Source organism: Pseudophryne corroboree, chromosome 1, assembly GCF_028390025.1.
Source record: "Pseudophryne corroboree isolate aPseCor3 chromosome 1, aPseCor3.hap2, whole genome shotgun sequence".
NCBI classification, from domain to species: Eukaryota; Metazoa; Chordata; class Amphibia; order Anura; family Myobatrachidae; genus Pseudophryne; species Pseudophryne corroboree.
In genome coordinates, this window is record NC_086444.1 from 302,864,823 (window position 1) to 302,877,234 (window position 12,412).

Here is a 12,412-nt window from a genome sequence, read left to right on the forward strand (position 1 = left end):
ACTACTTTCCCCCTAAGTCCCACGTTGCAGTGATCCTGTTGCCAGCAGGACTCACTGTAAAGAAAAAAACCTAAACTAAACTTTCTCTAAGCAGCTCTTTAGGAGAGCCACCTAGATTGCACCCTTCTCGTTCGGGCACAAAATCTAACTGGAGTCTGGAGGAGGGTCATAGGGGGAGGAGCCAGTGCACACCACCTGACCTAGTAAAGCTTTACTTTTTTGTGCCCTGTCTCCTGCGGAGCCGCTATTCCCCATGGTCCTTTCAGGAACCCCAGCATCCACTTAGGACGATAGAGAAAAGACTAAACACACAACAGAAAAGATATCTCCCAGCGCTAAAAATATAGATTGAGTTGACTTTAAAGTACTAATCAGGCATCAATCATCACAAGAGAATTATAAATTGTAAATAAAATTCTTTTATTAAGAGTATAGTATAAAATAAAATGTATAGTCTCTTATACGTTCATTTATAAAATAGTCCTAAAATAATTCTAGTGTATCCTAATACCGATATACTGAAAATAAAATACAAGACAAAACAAAACACACATAGAACATATAAAACCTGTGATACGCTCTCCTAAGCGTTTTACTCACAATGTTATTTCACAATGGATATGCTCCCAGATGTTTCCAGCTATTGCATAATATGTGGTCATATACCTCCCAGACTGGAGTAGTTTTCCATGTAAATGAACAGATTTGTTCTGACCAAAGAGCAAACAGCAATCTTGGATTTAGTCAGTTCAGATTCATATCCTCCAAGTCCAGTGGGTATTATTATCCCAGGTGTAGCAATTGAAAAGTCACTTACTTCAAGTCACACGGAGCCCATAAACCACGGGTGTCTGCCGGCAGACAATGAAACAGGGCGTCTCTGCGATCAACTAGTTTCGCCTTCAACAGGCTTCCTCAGGATAGTACACCCGTGGTTTATGGGCTCCGTGTGACTTGAAGTAAGTGACTTTTCAATTGCTACACCTGGGATAATAATACCCACTGGACTTAGAGGATATGAATCTGAACTGACTAAATCCAAGATTGCTGTTTGCTGTTTGCTCTTTGGTTAGAACAAATCTGTTCATTTACATGGAAAACTACTCCAGTCTGGGAGGTATATGACCACATATTATGCAATAGCTGGAAACATCTGGGAGCATATCCATTGTGAAATAACATTGTGAGTAAAACGCTTAGGAGAGCGTATCACAGGTTTTATATGTTCTATGTGTGTTTTGTTTTGTCTTGTATTGTATTTTATTTTCAGTATACAGGTATTAGGATACACTAGAATTATTTTAGGACTATTTTATGAATGAACGTATAAGAGACTATACATTTTATTTTATACTATACTCTTAATAAAAGAATTTTATTTACAATTTATAATTCTCTTGTGATGATTGATGCCTGATTAGTACTTTTAAGTCAACTCACTCTATATTTTTAGCGCTGGGAGATATCTTTTCTGTTGTATGTAAACTGGAAGCCTGAGCCATACGTGTGTCCATAATCACCTGTGCAAAGTCAAAGCATGAACAATATTAAAAATGTTACCTAATGAGGAGCGGAACACTCCCTGTGTGACTAACACTGAGTAACTAAGCAGTGAAAAACATGAGCATACATGAAAGGATTGTACATAGTAAACTGTATTATTTCACATATGTACTGTATGTATTGGAGCAGTAAACCTGAAAGTGGCATTTTGTGAATTGTCGGAGCTTACAGAATCTGCTAACATATGTCAGACACACAAATATTTTGCTGGATAGAAGCAAAATGTGTCATTGTTCCAGGAAGACACTGTATGACACTGTATAACAGGTACCACATGCTGATTTGGCACAGACTCCAACTCCTCTTCAAATAAGCAAGATCAGCAGCAGACAAGTTCTGCCCCTATACACATACATTATGTAGAAGTTACAAGCGCTAAACAGATGTATCCCCATCAGTGCCAGATTAATGCCCACATGGGCCTGGAGCTGAAATTCATGAAGGGCCTACTGTGTGTCGCTGCAGAAGAGCTGGAGTAAAGGGTGGGGGGATACGTTATTTCTTGGGGTCCCCCTGTGCCTGCCATCAACAACCGACCAATTGCATGTAATTTTTGTTTTTTAATGAAGACGTTCAGTGACCTAAGAGCCAGCGCCCCATGTGTTCAGTGGTTTCCACCAGACACCTGGGGCAGAGAGAGACACCTGGGGCAGAGAAAGAGCCAGAGACACCTGGGGCAGAGTGAGAGAACAAGAGACACCTGTAGCAGAGTGAGAGAGCGAGAGACACCTGGAGCAGAGTGAGAGAGCGAGAGACACCTGGAGTAGAGAGAGAGAAAGTTGTAAAGCAGAGAGAGAGAGTGACGTGGAGCAGAGAGAGATGCGGATCAGAGAGAGAGAGATGCAGAGCAGAGAGAAAGAGTGAGACATGGATCAGAGAAAGTGAGAGATGCGGAGCAAAGCAAGAGACACCTGGGGCAGAGAGGGATACCTGGAGCAGAGAGAGAGAGCAAGAGACACCTGGAGCACAGCGCAAGTGAGAGACACCTTGGGCTGAGAGAGAGCTTGAGGCACCTGGAGAAGAGAGACATGTAGCAGAGAGAGAGAGAGAGCAAGGGTCACCTGGGGCAGAGAGAGAGCGAGAGACACCTGGAGCAAAGAGAGAGCGAGAGACACCTAGAGCAGAGTGAGAGAGCGAGAGACACCTGGAGGAGACTGAGAGAGCGAGAGAAACCTGGAGCAGAGAGAGAACTTGAGACACCTGGAGCAGAGAGACGTGTAGCAAAGAGAGAGAGAGCGCAAGGGTCACCTGGGGCAGAGAAAGAGTGTTGGACACCCTGAGCAGAGAGAGAGCAAGAGACACCTGGAGCAGAGAGAGAGCGAGAGACACCTGGAGCAGAGAGAGAGCGAGAGACACCTGGAGCAGAGAGAGAGAGCGAGAAACACCTGGAGCAGAGTGAGAGAGCGAGAGACACCTGGAGCAGAGTGAGAGAGCGAGAGACACCTGGAGCACAGTGAGAGAGCGAGAGACACCTGGAGCAGAGAGAGAGCAAGAGACACCTGGAGCTGAGAGAGAGAGACACGTGGAGCAGAGAGAGACGTGGAACAGAGAGAGAGCAAGAGACACTTGGAGCAGAGAGAGAGAGACGTGGAGCAGAGAGAGAGAGACGTGGAGCAGAGAGAGAGAGAGACGTGGAGCAGAGAGAGAGAGAGAGAGACGTGGAACAGAGAGAGAGAGAGATGTGGTTCAGAGAGAGATCGAGATGCGGAGCAGAGAGAAAAAGAGAGACATGGAGCAGAGAAAGTGAGAGATGCGGAGCAGAGCGAGAGATACCTGGGGCAGAGAGAGAGAGCAAGAGACACTTGGAGCAGAGAGCAAGCGAGAGACACCTGGAGCAGCGAGAGCACGGGACACCTGGGGCAGACAAAGAGTGAGGGACACCTGGAGCAGAGGGAGAGCAAGGGACACCTGGAGCAGAGAGAGAGCGAGAGACACCTGGAGCAGAGAGCGCGCAAGAGACACCTGGAGCAGCGAGAGACGGTGAGACACTTGAAGCAGAGAGAATGAGACATGGAGTACAGAGCGAGAGAGACACTTGGAGCAAAGAGAATGAGACACTTGGAGCAGGGAGATATATCTGGAGCAGAGAGAGAGAGAGAGAGAGAGAGAGAGAGAGAGACCAGGGGCAGAGAGAGAGAGAGAGAGAGAGAGAGAGAGAGAGAGAGAAGAGCAGTGAATTAGGAAATTTGTCTTGGGAGTGTATGCAGTGAATGAGGGATGGTATAATGAGAAGCAGCATGGCAGGCAGAGCAGTACTGATGATGTGAGTGTGACAGGTTGGACGGAGTACACAGGACATGGGGTGTGGGGTGGCGGCTGCATGGGGGCCCAATAAATGCCGCCACTGGCCCCTTGTACACAAATACCTGCTCTGCTTACCTCACACCCAGTTGTAGCAGCTCCCACTCTCTCCAAATCCTTCCGCGGTTCCGCCATGCCAATGGAGGAGGCGTATCTGAGCTGTCAGGACACTAGCACGGTCAGCGGCTCGCCTTCTTCCAGGTCCCTGCACATTCCTTACGTTTTAACAGCAGCTCCCCTCTGACCGCTGCACTGACCGATGACTGCCCCTTCCTCTCGGAGCTCACAGGTCTATTGCATGAGACGCAATGCATACCTCAGCTTGCTGCTTTGTGCTAGGGCTCATGCCCTGCCCGGCCAACCATTGTTACGCCACTGCTGACATGAAGTTGCCACCACATATTCCCCTAGACGTAAAGCATTGAGCAGCCAATGACAAGCAGCAGCTACAGAACACCTCACACCACTGTTTGGCAGCATATTGAAAATTTCTTCAAGTACAGGACTGGCAGCTGAAGCAGCAGGACTTCAAATGAAAGAGTTAGACAATGCTGCACGCTCTCCAGTGGGCGGAGCTTCAGGTGGCAGGGGACTCAGGAGTGGAAGAACCAAGGGGAAGGGGTTATCGCGGCCTGGGGGTGGGGCTTGGAGACACTGCTTTGGATGCTATGTGAGAGAAACTGGTCACACTCAGAGTGGTCAGTCAGGTACAGCTGCAGACTAAGGGGGCGGGGCTTATTGAGGAACAGGCGGGGCTTGGGGTGACACGGAGAGTAGGTGGTTGGTTGTGCAGGGCTGCTAGCTGCTTGGGAGGGTATGGACAAAGGTTTGGCCAATTGCGACTAGACTGGGGGAATGCTATTTGTGATGACAGGAGAAAAGTTCCCCTGTCAACACTATCTGCGTTGCAGGAGATCCTGTGTGCCTATTTTCAGTGGGGGGCCTGCAGCTGCAGCTCTATCCGCCCCATTGTTAATCCATCCCTGATCCCCATACACAAGCCACCAAGCAATGTAACATAGCAACTTTTTTCTTTACATTTTGCATCTTGTTCGCATGTCAGATGCAGCAAAACGCCACTTAAAGTGCACTAGGGATACCGGGCTGCAACTTTTACCCCACAGGAATCTGTTTATTTAATAAAATTTCTAATAAGAAATGTCATATAGATAATAGCACTGTAATGCTATTACAGTGCAAAATATGTAAAAGAGGGTTTGGTCCTGCGCTCACCTATACTGACATGTATCTATGTCGTATCTCTATGTACACAAGAAAAAAAATTACTATTAATGTCCTTTTATTGGGAGACACAATGCTCCAGACAATATAGCTGAAAACTTGTCTTCCAATAAAAGGACATTAATAATAATTTTTCTCCTCATGTCTCTAATTTACACACATCTTTAATATATGCCTCTTATTCACACATACTGTATCTCTCTTATAAATGCAACCATGCACCACTCCCATAAGCATATACACATAGAGATACGAGATAGATACACATCAGTATAGCTGGACACAATCCCCCCTTTTCCATAATTCTGTATTTCCCACGAGACTGTACATCTCGAGTGCCCAGCAGCTCCTAAACACTCAGGTGCATTGCATTGAGCGCTAGTGACACATCCATTTGTTTAACAGTGCAAAATATGAAATGTGAAACAAAAAGACTACATACAAGAGATGAAATAAAGAAGAATAAGAAACTAAAGCAAGGTAATGTAATAAATATTAACACAATAGGTTTAAGATCATAACATGAGACCCCTTGGGTTAGCATAACTAAACTGCTACAGAACATCAATAAACTTGTTCAGGAGATTAAAATGTTACCCTCGCGCTGGCTTCGCTTGCCACGCTTCAGGCACGGTGACTCGCTCTGCTTGCCACAGGTTATTATTCCCAATAGATGTCCATGTGGATATTGTTCTGAGGCAGTTTAGTTATGCTAGCCCAGGGGGTCCCATGTTCTAAACTTCAGCCATACAATAAAAGTTGAAGGAAAAAAAAACATTATGCAGAGTATTGTAATTACCGCATAAACAATATCTTGCTAGCGAAATTAGTCAAAGGTATAAACACATAGAGTAACCTCAATCTGGTATGGTAGGAGGAGAGTATAGTAAGAAAATGTAATAAAAACCATAGGACGAAAAAAAACGGAATGCTTCATAAATTTGCACGCCATCCTTACACATGAGCTCTCCTATTCTTCTCTGTATCGTTCCAATTTTAGTATATGTGCTGCCAAAACGAGCACAGGAATCAGTTGAGCACAACGAAACTTGGCGTAGAGAAAAGCCGCGCCTGCTGCATCGTAGCACTTGGAATAAGGATTCAGACTCGTTTACACACAGATGTACAAATGTCGCACATCAAGTTGGTGAGTGCAGACTGGCTAAGTAGTCTTGCTGCTTCCATTTATTTTATTTGTGTGAATAAGAACCTGGCACACAGAGAGGGGCTGTTTGGCGCCACTGAAGCCACAGCGTATGAGGACACAAATATCCACAAGCACATACATTATTTCTTGATGGCTGTTTACCCTGCTCAGCCAGAGTGCCTGTCTGGTACTGTTCACTCACTCTTCCTCAGAAGACAGGACAAGTATCATTGGAAACAGCAGTAAGTAGTCAATCTCAAAACATAGTAAGTACCTTAATTGGACCTAATTTATGAAGCATTTACTGTATGTGCAGCACAAACACCTTGGTTATGCATCACTATACCTGAGACAGTCTGCTTAGTATTAGCACATATGAGGCGCATGCTCACTTTTGGTTCTCAGGAGAGGAGCCTGCAAACTGGAAGTCTGTCTAGGTTTACAAGGATGCGGAAACATCACTAAACTGTAAATGTCATGTCACAAGTACTGCCTCTGACCTTTCATTATATAAAGCTTTTCAGGTTTATTCCTAAAATGTTGCTTGAAGTAGCCTCATTTCAGTGGTGTATCTACATGGGTGCATGACCCCTGAATTTCTGGCCCTGTCTCACCCTACTATGGGGTAAATTTACTAAGATGGGAGGTCTATTTAAGATTGGATGTTGCCCATAGCAACCAATCAGATTCCAGGTATTATCTTCTAGAAGGTGCTAGATAAATGAGAAGTAGAATCTGATTAGTTGCTATGGGCAACATCCCATCTTAAATAGAACTCCCACCTTAGTAAATGTACCCCTGAGTTATACAGCCACAATTGTAAAGTAGTACTCCCAGATGGACCCCAATGAGAGCAGTGTTTGAGCTGTTTGATTACCCTGTCCCTAGCGATGACCCTGCTGTCTCTACTCCTCCTCCCCCTCTCTGATTGTGACAGTCTTTGTCTTCTTTCAAACTGGTCTGCATGAGATTACAGGGACTAGCCCCTTCTTAAAATCCTGCCACTGTATGGCCTTACTGGGTTAGCTGCAATATCTTTCTCCTAGTAAAACTATTTTCTCCTTCCCATCCCCTACCATAGTGACCTCACTTTTTTCTTTCCTTTCCAATCTTCATCTTTATATGGTGAGCGCAAGTTGCCCTCCCAAGCTGTTGCCATCCAACAGCGATTTACAAAGAGCATTTGCTAAAACACTGCAGATTATACAATATTTGTTTATGAATATTCTTGTTTGCTTATGGATCATTAAAAGAAACAAAAAAACAAACAAACCCGTTTCTAATGGTGTGTACACACGGTGAGATTCTTGCTATGGCCGATTTTGACTATGCTATTTCCCTTGAACTACCCGGAGCCCAGCACTATGGACTATGTGTGCTTACGATTTTGGTTTATGTGAGATTTTGGCTTATGTGAGATTAAATTGACATGCGAGATGAACTAGATAGTACACCGATCTAGCAAGGATTGACTTGCCTGCACAGTCCATCTTTTCTTGCGATGCCGATCTGGCGGGATCGAATCGCTTGCGATCTGCACTAACTTTTCTTGAGATTTTGACTATATAGTCAAAATCGAAAGAAAATATCTCACCGTGTGTACACACCTTTATTTAAAAGAATACAATTTACAGTGTAATCTTGTAGAGCAGGTAAAGAGAGACACCGAAACATTTTTATTTATTGTTGCATCTGTAAACTAAAAAGTTAACTGAAGGTTTAATTCATGCAAGAGCTTTTATGCCAGGTGTACATTTTGTGAACTCCACTCTGTTTCCTATGGAGCACAATGCTAATTGCACTTTGAGCAAGAATGGCTTTTCTCACAAATAAAATACACAATATACCTATAGTCCACTTGGCAAGAGGACACTAAAGGACCCAAATTATGTAAACCATTTTTTCTTTTTAGTTTTTTTTTTTTGTGTGCATTACCCAGGTTACCTTAACACACCCTCCAACACGGCTTCGTCGAAAACCGGTACAAATTAGGGGAGTGTGGCCACGGCCACAGGGGACATGATCCTGCGGCCTTCCCATAGGAATCAATAGGATTGGGAGACGCATAAACCCGGTACAAAGCCCTATATGGCCGGTACAGGCCAAAGAAAACGGCACTGTACCGGCTTAAAAGATACAGTAGGAGGATATGCCTTAAACCAGTGGTTCTCAAACTTGATCCTCAAGAAGCCCCAACAGTTCATATTCCCCAGATCACCTAGCAGGTGCACAGGTGTACTCATCACTTACTGACACATTTCCCAGGTCACCTTGCAGGTGCACAGGTGTACTCATCCCTTACTGACACACACACACACACACACACACACACACACACACACACACACACACACACACACACACACACACACACACACAGAGTTCCCAAGTCACCTAGCAGGTGCACAGGCGTACTCATCACTTAGTGACACATTTTAAAAGATCCACAGGTGGGGCTATTTATTTAACTAGTGATTCTGTGAGGGTACCTGGAAAACGTGAACTGTTGCGGGTCCTCGAGGGACAACTTTGAGAACTACTGCCTTAAACTGTTTGTTTGTTTTTTATATACATTTAAAGAATGATCATTCCCCGTCATTTCCCATTTTCCCACATGCACATGATCTGACTTGTTCTGTGGTCACTGTATAGGATCTGCAATATGCTGATGTCACTGGAACAGGGTGATATGCATATAGGGGGAAGCAAGCACTATTCTTGCACACACACACACACACACACACACACACACACACACACACACACACACACACACACACACACACACACACACACAGTAAATTATGAAACACCTCTGACTCATTATGGTTTAAATGGATAATTGGATTGAGGGGACATTGGGCCTGCTGTTTGCATGGTCACTTATTTGTGTAAAGCCTTACATTTTTTTTACACTGGGCAAAGTTCACCAATAAATTAGGTTACCATTAAAGTGAAACTGGGAGGTGCAAAATGTGTACAAGTTAAGAATAGAACAATTGCCAAACCAAGGTAGTTTGTAGAGTGAATATGGCTGTACCCATTTGCATGCTTTATGTCATGGCTGTTTCAGAAGCATCCTTAAAATATGTCCTGTCCATCACTTTATCTCAATACAAAAATCTCTCCCCACAAAATGATTTTGCTTTGCTCTTTAAAACTAAGCACACCTGTGTACCTACTATATACTTGCCAATGTTTGCCCAATTTGCTTATAACATACCTCCCAACTTTCCAGATATTCGCAGGACAGTCCCAGTATCACGGGGGGTGGGGGGATGATAGTTTGGAGGCCGCCTGTCACTCACTGCTCAGCGGTGAATAGACAATTCAATAAACTATTCAATGGAGATAGGGGGACTGGGGGCATGCCAGCAGGTCACAGAGCGCTGGACATGCCCCCTCAGTGACAGAAAACAGGGGCGTGGCTCATGATTGCGGCACTTCCATAAGACCACGCCCCTTACACATAAGCCACACCCCTTTCCGGTTGCGCGCAGAAGTCCCGCATCAGCATTTTCAAATGTTGGGAGCTATGTTATCAGCCTGTCAAATTTCTACTTCAGCTATAAATGGCCTTGGCTGGGCATACAAGTGCTTGTTATTTTGCTTTTTCATGCAGTGGTCAAACTGGTCTCAAATGTAGGTGGTCAAATCGGACAAGATCTCGGGTATTTGGCCCCTTAGGTCAAGAAGTGTATCTCTAACTGCATCAGGGGCCTAATAATGTAGTCAGACCTTGTGGTCGAACCCTGATTTACCAATATGTTCGATAATGAATTAATCCACTTAAGTTGTATTATTATATAGCAACCTTGCTGTTTTCAAACTAAATGTCAGATATTGGTTGCAATGTCACAAAGCGTGTAACCAGCATAACTTCTTCATGTGTCTCTACGTAGTTTGAAAACCTACCTCTTACACCTTTCTAACTATAGGTCTATGCTTTTTAGCTTGCCTCTATTCCTCTTCGGCAGAGCCAGCCCTAATCAATATGATGCCCTAGACAAGATTTTGGCTGGATGCTTCCTAGCACCGCTGCTAGATCCGCCTCTGACCCTGCACCCCTTTCCCGTCACCATCACCCCTCAGTAATAGCAGTCCTCATTTTGGTTCTCCTATATTTTAAACAGTGCACATCGGCACGCAGCCCAAAAAGGGGCGTGTTCTTTTAGGAAGGGGCATGGACACACAATAGTACCCTCAATTCAAATGATGCCACACAGTAATGCAACTTTATTCACATTATATCATGCAATAGTGTCCCTTCTTCACGTTTCATCACACAGTAGTACCACTTTACCTTATATACATTACTTGTCCCTTATTCACATTACATTACACTGAATTGCTCCTTATTCACATTACACCACACCATATTGCTCTTTATTCACATTACACCACACAGTAGTGCCTTTTCTATACACTATGCCACACAGTAGAGTACCTTATACACATTAGTGTATGTCACACATTAGTAATGCCTTTATACACATAATACCACACAGTAATGCCCCTTACACATATGACACACATTATGTCCTTATAAACATAATACAACTTACACATTATGCCAACCTTTATTAATGCCCTCTTTTACACATAATAACACACATAATGCCCCTTACACATATGTTGCACATTATTAATGCATTTATACACGACACATATAATGCTACACTATTGCACAACGAACCTACCCACACATAGTACTCACACGGCTGCAAACACTCTGACCTCTGCTGGATACAGATGTGTCCTAATAATTCTTGCCTCAATAGGCCATGCAGCTCCTGTCTAGGTCGCTAACATTGGGCGCCTTTTTTTATTGCAGAAAATGCGTCTTATTTTTATTGCTATGTGACTAGGACGCACAAGCAGCTTCTGCTGATTAAAATTATAATTAGCATGCCTATATTCTGTGTGCGATTGTGGCTGTATCTGCATACAAAATGCTACATTACAGTGATTTCCAGGAATACACTCTAACGTATCATTTTGTATGCAGATACAGCCGCAGTCACACACAGAATATAGGCATGCTGCATATCATTTTAATCAGCAGAATCTGCTTGTGCCCCTAGTTTGCCTATGCCTAGGGCAGGCTTTGCTCTCCAGTACAGGTTGAGTATCCCTTATCCAAAATGCTTGGGACCAGAAGTATTTTGGATATCGGATTTTTCCGTATTTTGGAATAATTGCATACCATAATGAGATATCATGGTGATGGGACCTAAATCTAAGCACAGAATGCATTTATGTTACATATACACCTTATACACACGGCCTGAAGGTCATTTTAGCCGATATTTTTTGTAACTTTGTGTATTACACAAAGTGTGTCTACATTCACACAATTCATTTATGTTTCATATACACCTTATACACACAGCCTGAAGATCATTTAATACAATATTTTTAATAACTTTGTGTATTAAACAAAGTTTGTGCACATTGAGCCATCAAAAAACAAAGGTTTCACTATCTCACTCTCAGTCCAAAAAGTCCGTATTTCGGAATATTCCGTATTTCGGAATATTTGGATATGGGATACTCAACCTGTAATTGTAACACTGCCCCTGTCCATAACTGCCTACTTTCAGAGAATGTCCAGCAAACCACTGAATTTCAGTGAACTCTCCTGATATCCCATGAAACATCCTCGGAGAAGTGAGAGGTCTGGGGGCTTCATGATGCGATTCTTTGCATGTCAATCAGTAAGACTCACCCCAATGCAAAATTCACTGCATTACATAGTTGGGGACGGGCTTAATGATGCCCATAATGCTCTGGATTTCAGAGAACAATCATATGATTCACAACTTTCAAACTGGAGCAGAAAGATTGAAAAAGGTGCTTTTACTCAAGTCTAGGCAAAAATAAATAAAATTAAAGCTAAAAAAGACAGTGTGTTCAGGAACTAATGAAGTCTCAGATATAAACAGACTAAAAACATCACACAAAAGCAGTACAATAGTCCATTTTAGGTGTGATTAGGGATGGCCATTGACAATCGATGATTTGAAATAATCAATGGCCTATGACCGATGTTGAATACTTTTACCATCGATGGGGGAGAACCAGATGGTATTCCAGCATCGATGGTTCAGTGTTACCAAATGTATTTTTTTTTTTCATCAAAGTGTCAGGCACGAAGCT

At 43.5% G+C, this 12,412-nt stretch overlaps 1 protein-coding gene and 1 non-coding gene across 2 annotated transcripts in view; both read right to left on the reverse strand.

The window, feature by feature from the left end:
- The window catches only part of IFT81 (intraflagellar transport 81), a 452,264-nt gene that overhangs the window by 28,306 nt on the left and 411,546 nt on the right, over positions 1-12,412 (reverse strand). The window lies entirely within an intron of this gene.
- LOC134932571 (U6 spliceosomal RNA) lies at positions 6,024-6,130 on the reverse strand. The gene has a single exon (XR_010179401.1). It is a non-coding gene; the product is annotated as a U6 spliceosomal RNA (small nuclear RNA).